General features: G+C 38.8%; 2 pseudogenes; both read left to right on the forward strand.

The window, feature by feature from the left end:
* The first annotated feature begins 995 nt into the window (after nt 1-995).
* LOC114201471 (guanine nucleotide-binding protein G(I)/G(S)/G(O) subunit gamma-11 pseudogene) lies at nt 996-1,562 on the forward strand (annotated as a pseudogene).
* Nucleotides 1,563-13,654: 12,092 nt separating this feature from the next.
* LOC114201474 (dihydrofolate reductase pseudogene) lies at nt 13,655-14,216 on the forward strand (annotated as a pseudogene).
* Nucleotides 14,217-16,278: the final 2,062 nt, after the last annotated feature.

Here is a 16,278-nt window from a genome sequence, read left to right on the forward strand (position 1 = left end):
CTACTGGGTATTTACCGCAAAGATACAAATGTAGGGATCCGAAGGGGTACATGCACCCCGATGTTTACAGCAGCAATGTCCACAATAGCCAAACTGTGGAAAGAGCCAAGATGTCTATTGACAGATGAATGGAGAAAGAAGATGTGGTATATATACACAATGGAATATTATGCAGCCATCAAAAGGAATGAGATCTTGCCATTTGCAACAACGTGGATGGAACTGGAGGGTGTTATGCTGAGTGAAATAAGTCAATCAGAGAAACACATGTATCATATGACCTCACTGATATGAGGAATTCTTAATCTCAGGAAACAAACTGAGTGTTGCGGAGTGGTGGGGTGTGGGAAGGATGGGGTGGCTGGGTGATAGACATTGGGTAGGGTATGTGCTATGGTGAGCGCTGTGAATTGTGCAAGACTGTTGAATCACAGATCTGTACTTCTGAAACAAATAATAGAAGATATGTTAAGAAAAAAGAAAAAGAAGATAGCAGGAGGGGAAGAATGAAGGGGAGTAAGTCGGAGGGGGAGACGAACCGTGAGAGACGATGGACTCTGAAAAACAAACTGAGGGTTCTAGAGGGGAGGGGGGTGGGGGGATGGGTTAGCCTGGTGATGGGTATTAAAGAGGGCACGTTCTGCGTGGAGCACTGGGTGTTATACACAAGCAATGAATCATGGAACACTACATCAAGAACTAATGATGTAGGTGGCCGGCTCGGGACCCGGCAGGGGGCCAGCGTCCCGCCCGGAGCTCGGGCAGCGCCCAGCTTCTCAGGCTCCCTCTCGACTCAACCCTCCCCGGCTCGCTGGGGCAGGCCTCTTGCGGTCGTGCAGGCCGGAGAAAGAGCCTAGGACACGGGGCAGGGTCGGCGTGAGGGGACGCCCGGCAGGCAGCCGAGCTCTCGGGGCCCTGGGGAGCGCGGCGGGGAGGCGGTCCCGTCCAGTGCTGGTGGGCGGGCGGGGTGCGCCCTGGTGTGCCGCATTCCCAGCCTGTCCACTTCCAGAGCTGTCCCCGGGCCCGGTTCTGGGGCGAAAATGCCGGCCCTTCACATAGAAGATTTGCCAGAAAAGGAAAAGCTGAAGATGGAAGTTGAGCAACTTCACAAAGAAGTGAAGTTGCAGAGGCAACAGGTGTCTAAATGTTCTGAGGAAATAAAGAACTACATTGAAGAACGTTCTGGAGAGGATCCTCTGGTGAAAGGAATTCCAGAAGACAAGAATCCTTTTAAAGAGAAAGGCAGCTGTATTATTTCATAAATAACTCTGGAGAGAAATTTCATCCTCAGTAGAAGAACTAGTTTGTTTTGGTTTTCTGAAATAAAACCGAAATTCCTTTCAAAGAAGGAAAACAAAATTTAAGGACTTTCTTAAACACTTATACTGATATGGTTATGTATAAAAGCTGTGTGCTTCTCATCTTTGCTCACTATACTCCCTTGTTAAGAGGGCAGAGAGTATCAAATGGACAATTATGGAAATAAGGACATTACTTGTGCATGACTCACTTCTTTCAGTATATTGCTTGATGCCTTAAATAAAGTTTTATCTCTGGAAAAAAAAGAACTAATGATGTAATGTATGGTGATTAACATAACAATAAAAAATTTTTAAAAAGAGACTATTATGAAAAATTATATTAAAAAATTGGCAATTTTGAAGAAATAGATAAATTCCTAGAAACACATAACCCCCCCTAAACTGAAGCAGGAAGAAATAGAAAATTTGAACAGACCAATTACTGGCAATGAAATTGAATCAGTAATCAAAAACTTCCAATGAAGAAAAGTCCAGGACCATACTGCTTCACAGGCAAATACTGCCAGATAGTTAATGAAGAGTCAATCCCTATTCTTCTCAAACTATTCCAAAAAATAGAAGACAGAAAGCTTCCAAATTCATTCTATGAGGCCAAATCTGCCCTCATACCAAAAGCAGATGAAGACATTACAAAAAACAAAACAAACAAAACAAAAACACCCAGAAAACAACCAAAACTATAAGCCATTCTCTCTGATGAATGTGGATGCCAAAATCATCAAAAAGAATTAAACCAAATCCAACAATACATTAAAAAAAAAATCATTCACCACACCATGACCAAGTGGGATTTACTCCTGGGATGCAAGGTGGTTCAATATTCCCAGATCAATCAACATGATACACCACATCAACAAGAGAAAGGATAAAAAGCCTATGTTCATTTCAATGGACACAGAAAAAGCATCTGACAGAGTATAGTCCATTCATGAAACCTCAGAATAATAAAATCCATATATCAAAAAACCCATAGTTAACATCATACTCAGTGGTGAAAACCGAGAGCCTTTCCCCTAAGATCAGGAACAGGACAAAGATGTCCACTTTCACCACTTTTATTCAACATAATACTAGCAGTCCTAGCCACAGCAATCAGATAAAAGGAATAAAAGGCATCCAAATTGGTAAAGAAGAAGTACAACTTTCACAATTTGCAGAGGACATGATACTGTATACAGAATACCTTAAAGACTCCAACAAAAACCTACTAAAACTGACAAATGAATTCAGTAAGGTTGCAGGATACAAAATCAATATAGAGAAATCCATTGTATTTCTATGCACAAATAATGAATCAGCAGAAAGAGTAATTAAGAAAACAACCCTAATTAGACTAAAAAGAATAAAATATCTAAATAAATTTTACTGAAGATGTAAAAGACCTGTACTGTGAAAACTATAAAACATGGATGAAAGAAACTAAAGATGACATAACAAATGGAAAGATAGCTCATGCCCATGGACTGGTCTTAAGAATAAATACTGTTAAAATGTCTATACTACCCAAAGCAATCACAGATTTAATGCAAATCCCTACCAAAATACCAAAAGCATTTTTCACAAATAATCCTAAAATTTGTATGAACCACAAAAGACCCCCAATAACCAAAGTAGTCTTGAAATAGAAAAACAAAACTGGAGGTATCACAATGCCAGATTTCAAGTTATACTACAAAGCTGTAGTAATCAAAACAGTATGGGACTGGCACAAAAATAGAAATATAGATCAATAGAAAGAAACTGAGAGCCTAGAAAAACACACACTTTATGGTCAATTAATCTACAACAAGGGGGGAGTCAAGTATATCCAATGGGGAAAAGACCATCTCTTCAACAAATGTTGGGAAAATTGGACAGCTACATGCAAAAGAATGAAACTGGACCACTGTCTTATACCATACACAAAAATAAACTCAAAATGGATTAAAGACCTAAATGTGAGACCTGAAGCCATAACAATCCCAGAAGAGAGAACAGGCTGTAATGTCTCTGACATTGGTCATAGCAACATTTTTCTAGATAGGTCTCCTAAGACAAGGGAAAGAAAAGCAAAAACAAACTAGTGGAACTACATCAAAATAAAAGCTTCTGCACAGCAAAGGAAACAAAATTAAAAGATAACTTCCTGAATGGGAGAAGGTATTTGCAAATGATATATCCGATAAGGGGTTAGTATCCAAAATATATAAAGAACATACACAATTCAAGACCCCCCCCAAAAAAACCCAAATAATCCAATTAAAAATGGACAGAAGATATGACTAGCCATTTCTCCAAAGAAGACATCCAGATGGCTAACAGACACATGAAAAGATCACTCATCATCAGGGAAATGCAAATCAAAACAATGAGATATGACCCCACATCTATCAGAATGGCTAGAATAAAATAACAAGAAACAACAGTGTTGGGGAGGATGTAGAGAAAAAGGAACCCTCATGCACTGTTGGTGGGAATGCAAACTGGTGTAGCCACTGTGGACAACAGTCTGGGGATTCCCCAAAAAGTAAAAATAGGATTACCATATGATCCAGTAATTCCACTACTGGCTATTTACCCAAAAGATACAAAAACACTAATTTGAAAAGATAGCGTGCACCCCTAAGTTTGTTGTAGCATTATTTACAATAGCCAAAATATGGAAGCAACCCTATTGTCTATTGATTGATAAATGGATAAAGAAGATTGGCATATATATACAACGGAATATCGTTCTACCATGAAAAAGAATGAAATCGTGCCATTTGCAACAACATGGGTGGAGCTAGAGAATATAATGCTAAGTGAAATAGGTCAGAGAAAGACAAATGCCATATGATTTCCTTCATATGTGGAATTTAAGAAACAAAACAAATGAGCAAAGGAAAAAAAGACACAAAAAACAGACTTTTACGTATAGAGAACAAACTAGTGGTTACTAGAAGGGAAGTAGTTGGGCGGGGTGGGGGGGAGGAGATGGATGAAATAAGTGAAGGGCATTAAGAGTACACTTACATAAGCACTGAGTAATATATAGAAATATTGAATCATTATATTTTACACCTGAAACTAATATGACACTGCATTAATTATACTGGAATTTAAAAAATAAATTTAAAAAAATGGTAGTCAGAATTCTTAATAAGACTTTTTCCTTATGTAATGGGAACAATATAGAAAATAAAGTTAAATAACTTTTTAAGGCTGATACTTTTAAAGCCTATCATCAGCTTCATAGACTATAGTACATTCTCTGTATTTCAAAGGATACCACTTTAAGCAAAATTGAAGTTAGTGAGGGAACCAAGTTTAAATCCAGGCCCCCTTACTAACTAGCTGTTTGGGCTTAGGTAGGTATTTTCATATATATAAACCTCAGTTTCCTCCTTTCAAAATAGCGATTAGAGACAATGTATATAAAATACGCAACAGAATACTGCTACTCAAATGAGAAATAACCATTATTATTGTAACTATGTATATAACAGTGAACCCCTGAAGATGGACTTCTACAGAATCATTAAAGAGATATACTCAGAGAAGGCAGGAATACAGAAGTGCCTAAATGGAGAATGTTCTAGGCTATACAACCTGGGATTTTAAAAACTCTATTTATAAAAAATTTCTGACTTGATACTGTCCAGCATCAGTCTTTGGCCATTCAATTTTCTATTCACTGAATAAATTTTTGATTTATCCTTAAAGAAGAACAAAAGCAAGAAAGACAGGGAAGATTCAACTCTTGTTTTAGAAGACAAAAGAAAAGTGGGAATTGTCATTGCTTTCAGGGGTTAGCTACAGTTCTTTAGTTTGCAGCAATATTGAAAGAGCGAAATTCAGAAGAATAGAGAAATGTGAATCTGGAATTTGGGTTTACTTTCCACTTATGCAATTCAGAAACAACACTGGATGTCTTAGGAATTTATTCTCAGGAAGTAAAGTAGCATTATCAAACACTATTACCTTCCTCAGAGTTAGAACATAAAGTTGAATTTATTACTTTTGACACATGAAAAATCTTGTGCAGAGTGAATTTTGGTTATATTCAGAAACAGCATTATATAATTTGGAAAGGTGGCAGGATAATTCATTGATATACTTGTGTTCTCCTTATATACCTACTGCTATTAAAACTATTTCAAGTAGGTCAATTTTTAATTTCTGACCTCAAGGGATTTAGGTCTGGCATATATACATATATACACACACACACACACACACACACACATATATATATATATATACACATGTGTGTGTTTTGTTGTAAAATATATATACTATGATTAATAAAAGACTTTCAAATATAAAATATGTTCTATAACCTTGGAAGGATAGTGGAATGGAATTAAAGAACAAAAGAATTAAAGAAGAGATTGTGTATTTTTAAAAAATGGTTATTGGTAAAAATCAAATTGCTGTATTTATTCCACTGAATACATTTAAAAATAGTCTTATACTGTTTTATTGTAAAATATTGTTACTATAAGCTGAAAATTGCACTTTTTTAAAAATTTTATTATGTTATGTTAGTCACCCTACAATACATCACTAGTTTTTGATGTGGTGATCCACGATCCATTGTTTTCATATAACACCCAGTGCTCCGTGCAGAACGTGCCCTCCTTAATACCCATCACCGGGCTGACCCATTCCCCCACCCCCTCCCCTCTAGAACCCTCAGTTTGTTTCTCAGAGTCCATCGTCTCTCATGGTTCATCTCCCCCTCCGATTCCGCCCCCCTTCATTTTTCCCTTCCTTCTCCTAATGTCCTCCATGCTATTCGTTATGTTCCGCAAATAAGTGAAACATATGATAATTGACTTTCTCTGCTTGACTTATTTCACTTAGAATAATCCCCTCCAGTCCCATCCATATTGATGTAAAAGCTGGGTATTCATCCTTTCTGATGGCTGAGTAATATTCCATTGTATATACGGACCACATCTTCTTTATCCATTCATCTGTGGAAGGGCATCTCGGCTCTTTCCACAGTTTGGCTATTGTGGACATTGCTGCTGTGAACATTGGGGTGCACATGGCCCTTCTTTTCACTACATCTGTGTCTTGGGTAAATATCCAGGAGTGCAATTGCTGGGTCATAGGTAGCTCTATTTTTAAATTTTTGAGGAACCTCCACACTGTTTTCCAAAGTGGCTGTACCAACTTGCATTCCCACCAACAGTGTAAGAGGGTTCCCCTTTCTCCACAACCTCTCCAACATTTGTTGTTTCTTTCCCTGTCCATTTTTGCCATTCTAACTGGTGTAAGTGGTATCTCAATGTGGTTTTGAATTTCCCTGGTAGCTAATGATGATGAACATTTTTTCATGTGTCTGTTAGCCATTTGCATGTCTTCTTCAGAGAAGTGACTTTTCATATCTTCTGCCCATTTTTTGACTCGTTTTTTGGGTGTTGAGTTTGAGAAATTCTTTATAGATCTTGGATACCAGCCCTTTATCTGTAGTGTCATTTGCAAACATCTTTTCCCATTCTGTGGGTTGCCTCTTTGTTTTGTTAACTGTTACCTTTGCTGTGCAGAAGCTTTTTACCTTGATGAAGTCCCAAAAGTTCATTTTTGCTTTTGTTTCACCAGCTTTCGGAGATGTATCTTGAAAGAAGTTGCTGTGGGCGATGTCTAAGAGGTTACTGCCTATGTTCTCCTCTAGGATTTTGATGGATTCCTGTCTCACATTGAGGTCTTTCATCCACTTTGAGTTTATCTTTGTGAATGGTGTTAGAGAATGGTCGAGTTTCATTCTTCTCCATGTGGCTGTCCAATTTCCCCAGCACCATTTATTGAAGAGACTGTCTTTTTTCCATTGCATGTTTCTTCCTCCTTTGTCGAAGATTATTTGACCATAGAGTTGAGGATCCATATCTGGGCTCTCTATTCTGATCCATTGGTCTATATGTCTGATTTTGTGCCAGTACCATGCTGTCTTGGTGATCACTGCTTTGTAATATAGCTTGAAATCGGGCAACGTGATGCCCCCAGCTTTGTTTTTCTTTTTCAACATTTCCTTGGCGATTCGGAGTCTTTTCTGATTCCATACAAATTTTAGGATTGTTTGTTCCATCACTTTGAAAAATGTCATTGGAATTTTGATCGGGATGGCACTGAAGATATAGATTGCTCTGGGTAGCATAGACATTTTAACAATGTTTATTCTTCTGATCCACGAGCGTGGAATGTTTTTCCATCTTTTTGTGTCTTCTTCAATTTCTTTCATGAGTGTTCTGTAGTTCCTACAGCATAGATCCTTTACCTCTTTGGTTAGGTTTATTCCAAGGTATCTTATGGTTTTTGGTGCTATTGTAAATGGAATCGTTTCTCTAATTTCTTTTTCTACAGTTGCGTTGTTAGTGTATAAGAAAGCCACTGATTTCTGTGCGTTGATTTTGTATCCTGCCACATTACTGAATTGCTGTATGAGTTCTAGTAATTTGGGGGTGGAGTCTTTTGGGTTTTCCACATAAAGTATCATGTCGTCTGTGAAAAGAGAGAGTTTGACTTCTTCTTTGCCAATTTGAATACCTTTTATTTCTTTTTGTTGTCTGATTGCTGTTGCTAGGACTTCTAGTACTATGTTGAACAATGGTGGTGAGAGTGGGCATCCTTGATGTGTTCCTGATCTTAAGGGAAAGGCTCTCACCTTTTCCCCCCTTGAGGATGATATTTGCTGTGGGTTTTTCATAGATGGATTTTATGAACTTGAGGAATGTTCCCTCTATCCCTATACTCTGAAGAGTTTTAATCAGGAGAGGATGTTGTATATTGTCAAATGCTTTTTCTGCATCAATTGAGAGGACCATATGGTTCTTCTCCCTCCTCTTATTACTGTGTTCTATCACATTGATTGATTTGAGAATGCTGAACCGCCCTTGCATCCCGGGGATAAATCCCACTTGGTCGTGGTGGATGATCCTTTTAATGTATTGTTGGATCCTATTAGCTAGGATTTTGTTGAGGATTTTGGAATCCATATTCATCAGGGATATCGGTCTGAAATTCTCCTTTTTGCTGGGGTCTTTGCCTGGTTTGGGGATTAACGTAATGCTGGCCTCATAGAATGAGTTTGGAAGTTTTCCTTCTGTTTCTATTTTTTGAAACAGCTTCAGTAGAATAGGTATTATTTCTTCTTTGAATGTTTGGTAGCATTCCCCCAGGGAATCCATCAGGCCCTGGACTCTTGTTTTTTGGGAGGTTTTTGATCACTGCTCCAATCTCATTACTGGTTACTGGCCTATTCAGGTTGTCAGTTTCTTCCTGTTTCAGTCTTGGCAGTTTATAGGTTTCCAGGAAGGCCTCCATTTCATCCAGATTGCTCAGTTTATTGGCATATAGTTGTTGAAAGTAATTTCTAATAATTGTTTCTATTTCCTTGGTGTGAGTCATGATCGCTCCCCTTTCATTCATAATTTTATTAATTTGGGTCCTTTCTCTTTTGTTTTGGATAAGTCTGTCCAGTGGTTTATTGATCTTATTAATTCTTTCAAAGAACCAACTTCTAGTTTCATTGATCTGATCTACTGTGTTTCTGGTTTCTAATTCATTGATCTCTGCTCTAATTTTAATTATTTCTCTTCTAATGTGTGGCTTAGGCATCATTTGTTGCTTTTTCTCCAGTTCTTTAAGGTGTAGAGTTAGTTGGTGAATTCAGGATTTTTCTATTTTTTTGAGTGAGGCTTGGATGGCTATGTATTTCTCCCTTAGGACCGCCTTTTCAGTATCCCATAGGTTTTGGACCGATGTGTTTTCGTTCTCATTGATTTCCATGAATTGTTTAAGTTCTTTGATTTCCTGGTTGACCCAAACATTCTTGAGCAGAGTGGTCTTTAGCTTCCAAGTGTTTGAATTTCTGCCAAATTTTTTCTTGTGATTGAGTTCCAGTTTTAAAGCATTGTGGTCTGAGAATATGCAGGGAATAATCTCAATCTTTATTTGGTATTGGTTGAGACCTGATTTGTGACCCAGTATGTGGTCTATTCTGGAGAAAGTTCCATGTGCGCTCGAGAAGAATGAGTATTCTGTTGTTTTAGGGTGGAATGTTCTGTAAATATCTATGAGGTCCATCTGGTCCAGTGTATCATTCAGAGCTCTTGTTTCCTTGTTGATTTTCTGCTTAGATGATCTGTCCATTGCTGAGAGTGGAGTATTGAGGTCTCCTACAATTAACGTATTGTTATCAATATGACTCTTTATTTTGGTTAACAGTTGGCTTATGTAGATGGCTGCTCCCATGTTGGGGGCATAGATATTTACAATTGTTAGATCTTCTTTTTGGATAGACCCTTTAAGAATGATATAGCATCCTTCTGTGTCTCTAACTACAGACTTTAGTTTAAAATCTAATTTGTCTGATATAAGAATCGCTACCCCAGCTTTCTTTTGAGGTCCGCTGGCATGGAAGATGGATCTCCATCCCTTCACTTTCAGTCTGGATGTATCTTTAGGTTCAGAATGAGTCTCTTGTAGGCAGCATATAGATGGGTCCTGTCTTTTTATCCAATCTGCCACCCTGTGCCATTTTATGGGAGCATTTAGGCCATTCACGTTGAGAGTGATTGTTGAAAGATATGAATTAATTGTCATCATGTTGCCTGTGAAGACATTGTTTTTATAGATTGTCCCTGTAAATTTCTGTTGTATATCACCCTTGGGGTCTTTCTCCTTTTATAGAACCCCCCTTAATATTTCTTGCAGGGCCAGTTTAGTGGTCACATATTCTTTCAGTTTCTGCCAGTCATGGAAGCTCTGCATCTCTCCATCCATTCTAAATGACAGCCTTGCTGGATAAAGTATTCCTGGATGCATGTTCTTCTCATTTAGTACCCTGAATATGTCTCGCCAGGCCTTTCTGGCTTGCCAGGTCTCTGTGGATAGGTCTGACGTTATTCTGATATTCCTCCCTCTGTACATAAGGAATCTCTTCCCCCTAACTGCCCTTAAGATGGTTTCCTTGGTTCTAAGATTTTCCAAGTTTTACTATTACACGCCGGGGTGTTGGCCTGTTTTCCTTGATCTTGGGAGGGGTCCTCTCTGCCTCTAGGACACGAATGTTTGTTTCATTCCCCAGATTAGGGAAGTTCTCAGCTACGATTTGCTCAAATACATCTTCTAGTCCTCTCTCTCTCTCCACTCCCTCCAGGATTCCAGTTATTCTGACACTGGAACGCTTCATGGTGTCACTTATTTCTCTGATTCTATTTTCATGGATTCTGAAATTTCTTTTTTCCCTTTTTATCTATTATATTGTCTTCCAGGTCGCTTTTTTCCCTTTTTATCTATTATATTCCTCTTTTCCCTTTTTATCTATTATATTGTCTTCCAGGTCGCTTATTCATTCTTCTGCCTCAGTTACCCTAGCTGTTAGATTATCTAGATTGGATTGGATCTCATTGATAGCATTTTTAAGTTCTGCCAATTCAGCTTTCATTTCTGCCCTTAGAGACTCTATGTTGCCATTAATTGATTTCTCCATTCCAGCTATTGTCTTCACAATTGCTAGCCTGAATTCCATCTCCGACATCTTGGTTATATCTGCATCCATTTGTAAATCTGCAGCATAAGTCATAATCTCTGAGACTTTTCTATTTTGGCAGTTCCTCCTCCTAGTCATTCTGTTGATGGGTGTTTGAGGGAATGTATAGAGTCCAAATTATTGACCAGAACCCAAGCAAGATGCATCTATTTTCTTGGGACCTTAGGGTTGCTGGCCTCTTGTTTTCCCAGCCTGTCTTCTGGGGAGAGGCCTGCCGCGCTGTTACTCAGGCAACCCTATTTGGGCGGAGTTGCCCTGACCCCCTGTGGCGGGGGATCGGCTCAGCGGGAATCAGTTTTTGGGGCTTTTGTTCTCTTTCCCTGGTGGTTTTCCGCGTCTCTTCCGCAAGTCAGAGCAGAAGAGACCGTTTCCAACCCTCTGCCTCAGAGCAGAGAGATCACAGTCTGTTCTTCAGTGAGCTCTCCAGGTCACACTGTCTCCATTTCTATCCATGCTGCTATAAACTGCAGCAGCCTGGATCGGGCGCCCCCGCAGTGCCCCCAGTCCTGCCTTCAGGTCAGGGCACATCTCTGCCCTTTGTGCTTCTAAAACTGCCAGCCACCCATGGATTGCATGAGCAACCCTGCAGCTCCGGGTTTCCACCCCAGGGGCTGTCCTAAAGTCCTTTCCGGTCTGCGAGTCTGTGCCCGGTCCCCAGCGCGTGAGGCTGTCACTCACTGGCAGTGTAGGATCCCCACGGCCAGGCTCCCACCCGCTGCCGTTTATCCTCCCATATCTGCCCGCAGAATCAGGGCTCCCCGCTTCATACCTCGAAACCAACCGCCTGCGATATTCTGCTTGTAGAGCTCCAGATCTTCTTACATCTCAGGCTGGTTTCGTGGGTGCTCAGAGTGGTCTGGTAGATATCCAGCTCAATTCTGGGGACCAGTTGGAATAGGGTCCCCTACTCCCCCGCTATCTTTCCTTCCCCTGAAAATTGCACTTTTTGTCATTATTTAAATTTATGATAAAAACATATTCCTCAACTTAAAATATGTGAAGAGGAACATTGTTTTTCAAATTTTTTAGGGACTTCATGAGCAAAAATGTTTGAAGACTACTTGGGTAGACCACTTCTTCTCATGACTTTTTCTGATAGTCTCTCTCTTTCCATCATTTACCCCCTTCACCACTTCAAGAAAAATGTTTCTAAAATTCTGATCCAGTCATCCCGTTCCCTCGCTTGAAAACCTCTGATGGTCCCTTTTAGAGGAAGGATAACATCTAACCTCTTCAGCTCTGCCTTCAGCCTACAGTGCTTCCCAGCCTCTTATTGCTTTTTTGTCACATCTTTCCTGACAGTCTCAAAGAACCCTCCACTAATACCCCTATGCATTGGTTTCTTGCCTTAGAAGCCATATTCCTTTACACTATATAGTGAAACTCTCCTTATCCTCCAAGGCTGAACTAAAAATATCACTCTCCTGTCAAACAAATGCTTAACCTTTCAAGCAGCATGAATGGCCTTTCTGCTTAGCCCTCTATTACTTGCTGCCTGTCCTGATTATAACATCCATCATGTATTGTACGTTTTCCATGTTTTGTATTGTTTACTCAGATTTCATGTACGATATTCTTATCAGTGTAGTTTCAACTAGCAGAGATCCAAATTAAAACAAAACAAACAACAATAGAACAATGGTATGTAACATTTACATCAGAAAAATCTCATATGCTTATGTGCCCTATATTTAAAATAGTTTCTGCATTCTCTGAAATGCCTTTATTGCTGAGTACTCAATGAATAATTACCAAACTTTAATCCACTTGATTTATTATAAACCAGTGCCACTGAAATTAGTTAAGATACTCCAAGAAAGCAGAAGCAGATCAGATACTTCCAAAAGGCAAAGGAAGGAAGGATGAGAGAGAGGGGGGAAGGGAGGAAAAAAGGTGTGTGTACGTGGGGCTACTGAAGTGAATTTTACTATCACCAACAAATTGAGTATGAAGGTAAAGAAATAATGATGTAGCAGCATACAGTGTAAATCATTGTTGAACAGTAGAACATGCTAGAACATGTCTAAGTAAGGACAAAAAGAAACAAAATGGCAAGGTGAAAGGTTTTAAGAACTCTTTATGCAACCCAGGGAGTGAAAGAAAAACATACCTTTAGTTCCAAGAATATTTCCACATCCGTGGAATTAGAACAGACCTGTGATTTACCTCTTGCACTCAAATGCTCAACTCCCAAACAGGGTGGTAAGTGGCAAGTGAAATAGTTGCAATAGTTGCTATTAACCCAGCTCCACAGCAGGATGTGTGTATATACATGCATAACAAAAGAACAAAAATCAGTCTGGCAAGTGATCTAGATTTTTACCTGGAGCCTCCAGGTAAAATGAATTTTTGAGTCTAATAGTTTGTATTAGAGTCCAGTAGTTTGTAAGGCTAGGACTCAAACTTGAACATTATAGTTCAGTTTTCTTAGGTATACGATGAACTCTTAACGTGTAGATTCAGACCTTTTATTTCTAAAAAGTTCTCCTGAATTTAAAAAAATAATTTGCTGATTTTCTTCTATTGGCTATTCTTTCCCTATCTTCCATCTCTCTTACTTCCTCTTGTATCCTTCTTGACGGGCAACACACAGTTATAGCAAGTAGCATTTGTAAAGATTAAAGAACATTTCAAATCAACATTTCAACACCTCTTTGTTTTCCGTTCCCTAGGCTGTTTTCATTATCCTCCTCAAAGTCCGTCAATATATTCACTTAAATCTGTTCTTGAATTTCGCACCAAGCTCGGTGGGGTAATCCCAGTTTGGTGAGCTAGCTGGGAGGTGTTTACAGCTGCTGTCATGATTCCTATCATGGTTCGTAGGTTAAACTGCATCGTCGCTGCGTCCCGGAACATGGGCATTGGCAAGAACGGGGACTTGCCCTGGCCCCCGCTCAGGAATGAATGCAAGTTTTTCCAAAGAATGACCACAACCTCATCAGTAGAAGGTAAACAGAATTTGGTGATTATGGGTAGGAAGACATGGTTCTCTATTCCCAAGAAGAATCAACCTTTAAAGGACAGAATTCATTTAGTTCTCAGCAGAGACCTCAAGGAACCTCCACAAGGAGCTCATTTTCTTGGCCAAAGTCTGGATGATGCCTTAAAATTTATTGAGCAATCAGAATTAGCAAATAAAGTGGACATGGTTTGGATAGCGGGAGGCAGTTCTGTTCATAAGGAAGCCATGAACAAGCCAGGCCATCTTAGACTATTTGTGACAAGGATTATGCAGGAACTTGAAAGTGACATATTTTTTCAAGAAATTGATTTGGAGAAACAAACTTCTGCCAGAATACCCAGGTGTTCTTTCTGATGTCCAGGAGGAGAAAGGCATTAAGTACAAATTTGAAGCATCTGAGAAGAATGATTAATGTGAAGATGTTTTCTGATTTATTTCAAGTTAGTTGCTCCCCCTGCCCTCCAAACAATTATATATTTTAATATTAGGGGAAAAAAGACTTTGGTTGACTTTAGGTCAATGGATAATTATTTCTAAGGAATGAGATTTTATTAATCTTAATTAAGCTATAGTTAAGATTAATCTTAACTAGACCATATCAGATACCATTTGTGAAACATTTCTTGCTATAACTGTGTGTTGCCCGTCAAGGACCAGCACCTGCCTAGGGTAGCATATCTACCAAGAGCCTAGGTGAGATAATCCCCTGATAGCATAAGTTGAAACCAGGACTTAAGAAGATAGGACTAGACAGATTTGTCCAAAGGTCAAAAATGTATTATAAATAGAAGAGCTAGAACTCAGATATTAAAAGAAAATTATATCAAAATAGGGACTTTGAGTCTCTATGCATATCACACTGCTGAAAAAAAGTTCTGTTCACTCAGGGAATCTGGTAACTTGAGAACTCTGATATATTTCATAGGGATAGTAAAGAGGCAGGTAGGACGCTACCTTTTTGATGGTTAAAAGAGAAGGTCTGAGACCTAAAAACTCTGTTTCCAATCTCCAGTGAGATTCCATGGGATGTTACAATGATAGAACAATAGGCTATTCTATACAAAAATGAGTAATCTAATAACAAGCATATGGCTAAAATTAGATATTAAAAAGGTAATGAATTGCAAATGGATAAAGCTAGAAACCAAAATTACAAAGCTGGAAACTAAATTAAACTTCACTGAATTAAAAAATGAAAATTAATACAATTTACCTGTCGTGTTAGCAAAGACGTGGATTGTTAAGAATCCAAAGAAATAGCATTTTTTGCTTGTAAATTAATACAACCCTTTTAGAGTTTAAGTTAGGAATATCAATTAAAATAAAAATATTCTGGGTTTGGGCCCAGAGCTTCCACTTCCAGAAATTAATCCTGAATAAAGAGATGGATGCCTCCCCCCAAAAAATCTGTTATTTGAGCATAATGTAATTAAGTCTTCATTGCTAAGATGATTTTCTTCTACTTTCTATCATAATTCAGGTTAATGCTATTTTGGGGGGGAAGTGGGCGGGGGGCAAAGGCAGAGAGGGGAATCTCAGGCAGGCTCCATGCCAGCATGGGGCTTGATCTCAGGACCCTGAGATCAGGACCGGAGCCAAAATCAAGAGTCAGATGCTTAACCAACTGAGCCACCTAGGCCCCATGGTTAACACTGATTTTTAATGTCTTGATTTGAAATGTTCTTTAATCTTTACAAATGCTACTTTAATGATAAGAAATTCATTCCAGAGTAGTGTGTTATAATTTTTCTCTATTTTATAGGTTTCTTAAAAATCAGATTTATTCCTTGGCTGCCACAAAGATATCACAAAAAAACTATAGACCAATATTCCTTATGCATATAGATGCCTTTGTTTTGAAGAATTGAACAAACCAATCCTAAAATTAATGGAAATGCTAAAACAATTAGAAAAAAGTTGAAGGACTCACTCTTCCTGATTTCAAGACTTGCTACAAAGCTGGACTAAAAAAGGTGGTGGCTTTGCTACAGCAGCCTCGGGGCATTAATGCAGCCTTCACATCAGACTGATAAGGATTATGATGCAAAGGCTGTGTGGAAGCATGGTTGCAACCGGGTGAAAGTTTCCTTTCTCAGATTATAACTGATTCTAGTAAGTGGAGGTGGAGAATTTGTAGGTAGAGATAAAATTGCCAAACATGAGGAAAGGAAGGGACTTAAGAGACAAATCAGCAGGTCAGACTCAAAATAATCATGCTTTTGGATCCCAGAACATCTATTTATAACTCCACTCAGGCTAGGTGGTAAATGTGAGACACACCAGGAAAACCCACCCTTCCACCCCAACTCAAAATATCTGAATGCTTCTATTATGTACATATACTGAATGTATACTATGTACATACTATGTATATACATATACTGAATGTATACTATGTACTTACATAGAATGTACTTCTATGTATGTACATCTACTGAATGTACATATACTAGTTACTCAATAAACATGAACAG

The sequence above is a fragment of the Eumetopias jubatus genome, unplaced genomic scaffold, assembly GCF_037043125.1.
Source record: "Eumetopias jubatus isolate StellerSeaLion01/CBP00866 unplaced genomic scaffold, mEumJub1_p1.0 scaffold_2, whole genome shotgun sequence".
NCBI lineage: Eukaryota > Metazoa > Chordata > Mammalia > Carnivora > Otariidae > Eumetopias > Eumetopias jubatus.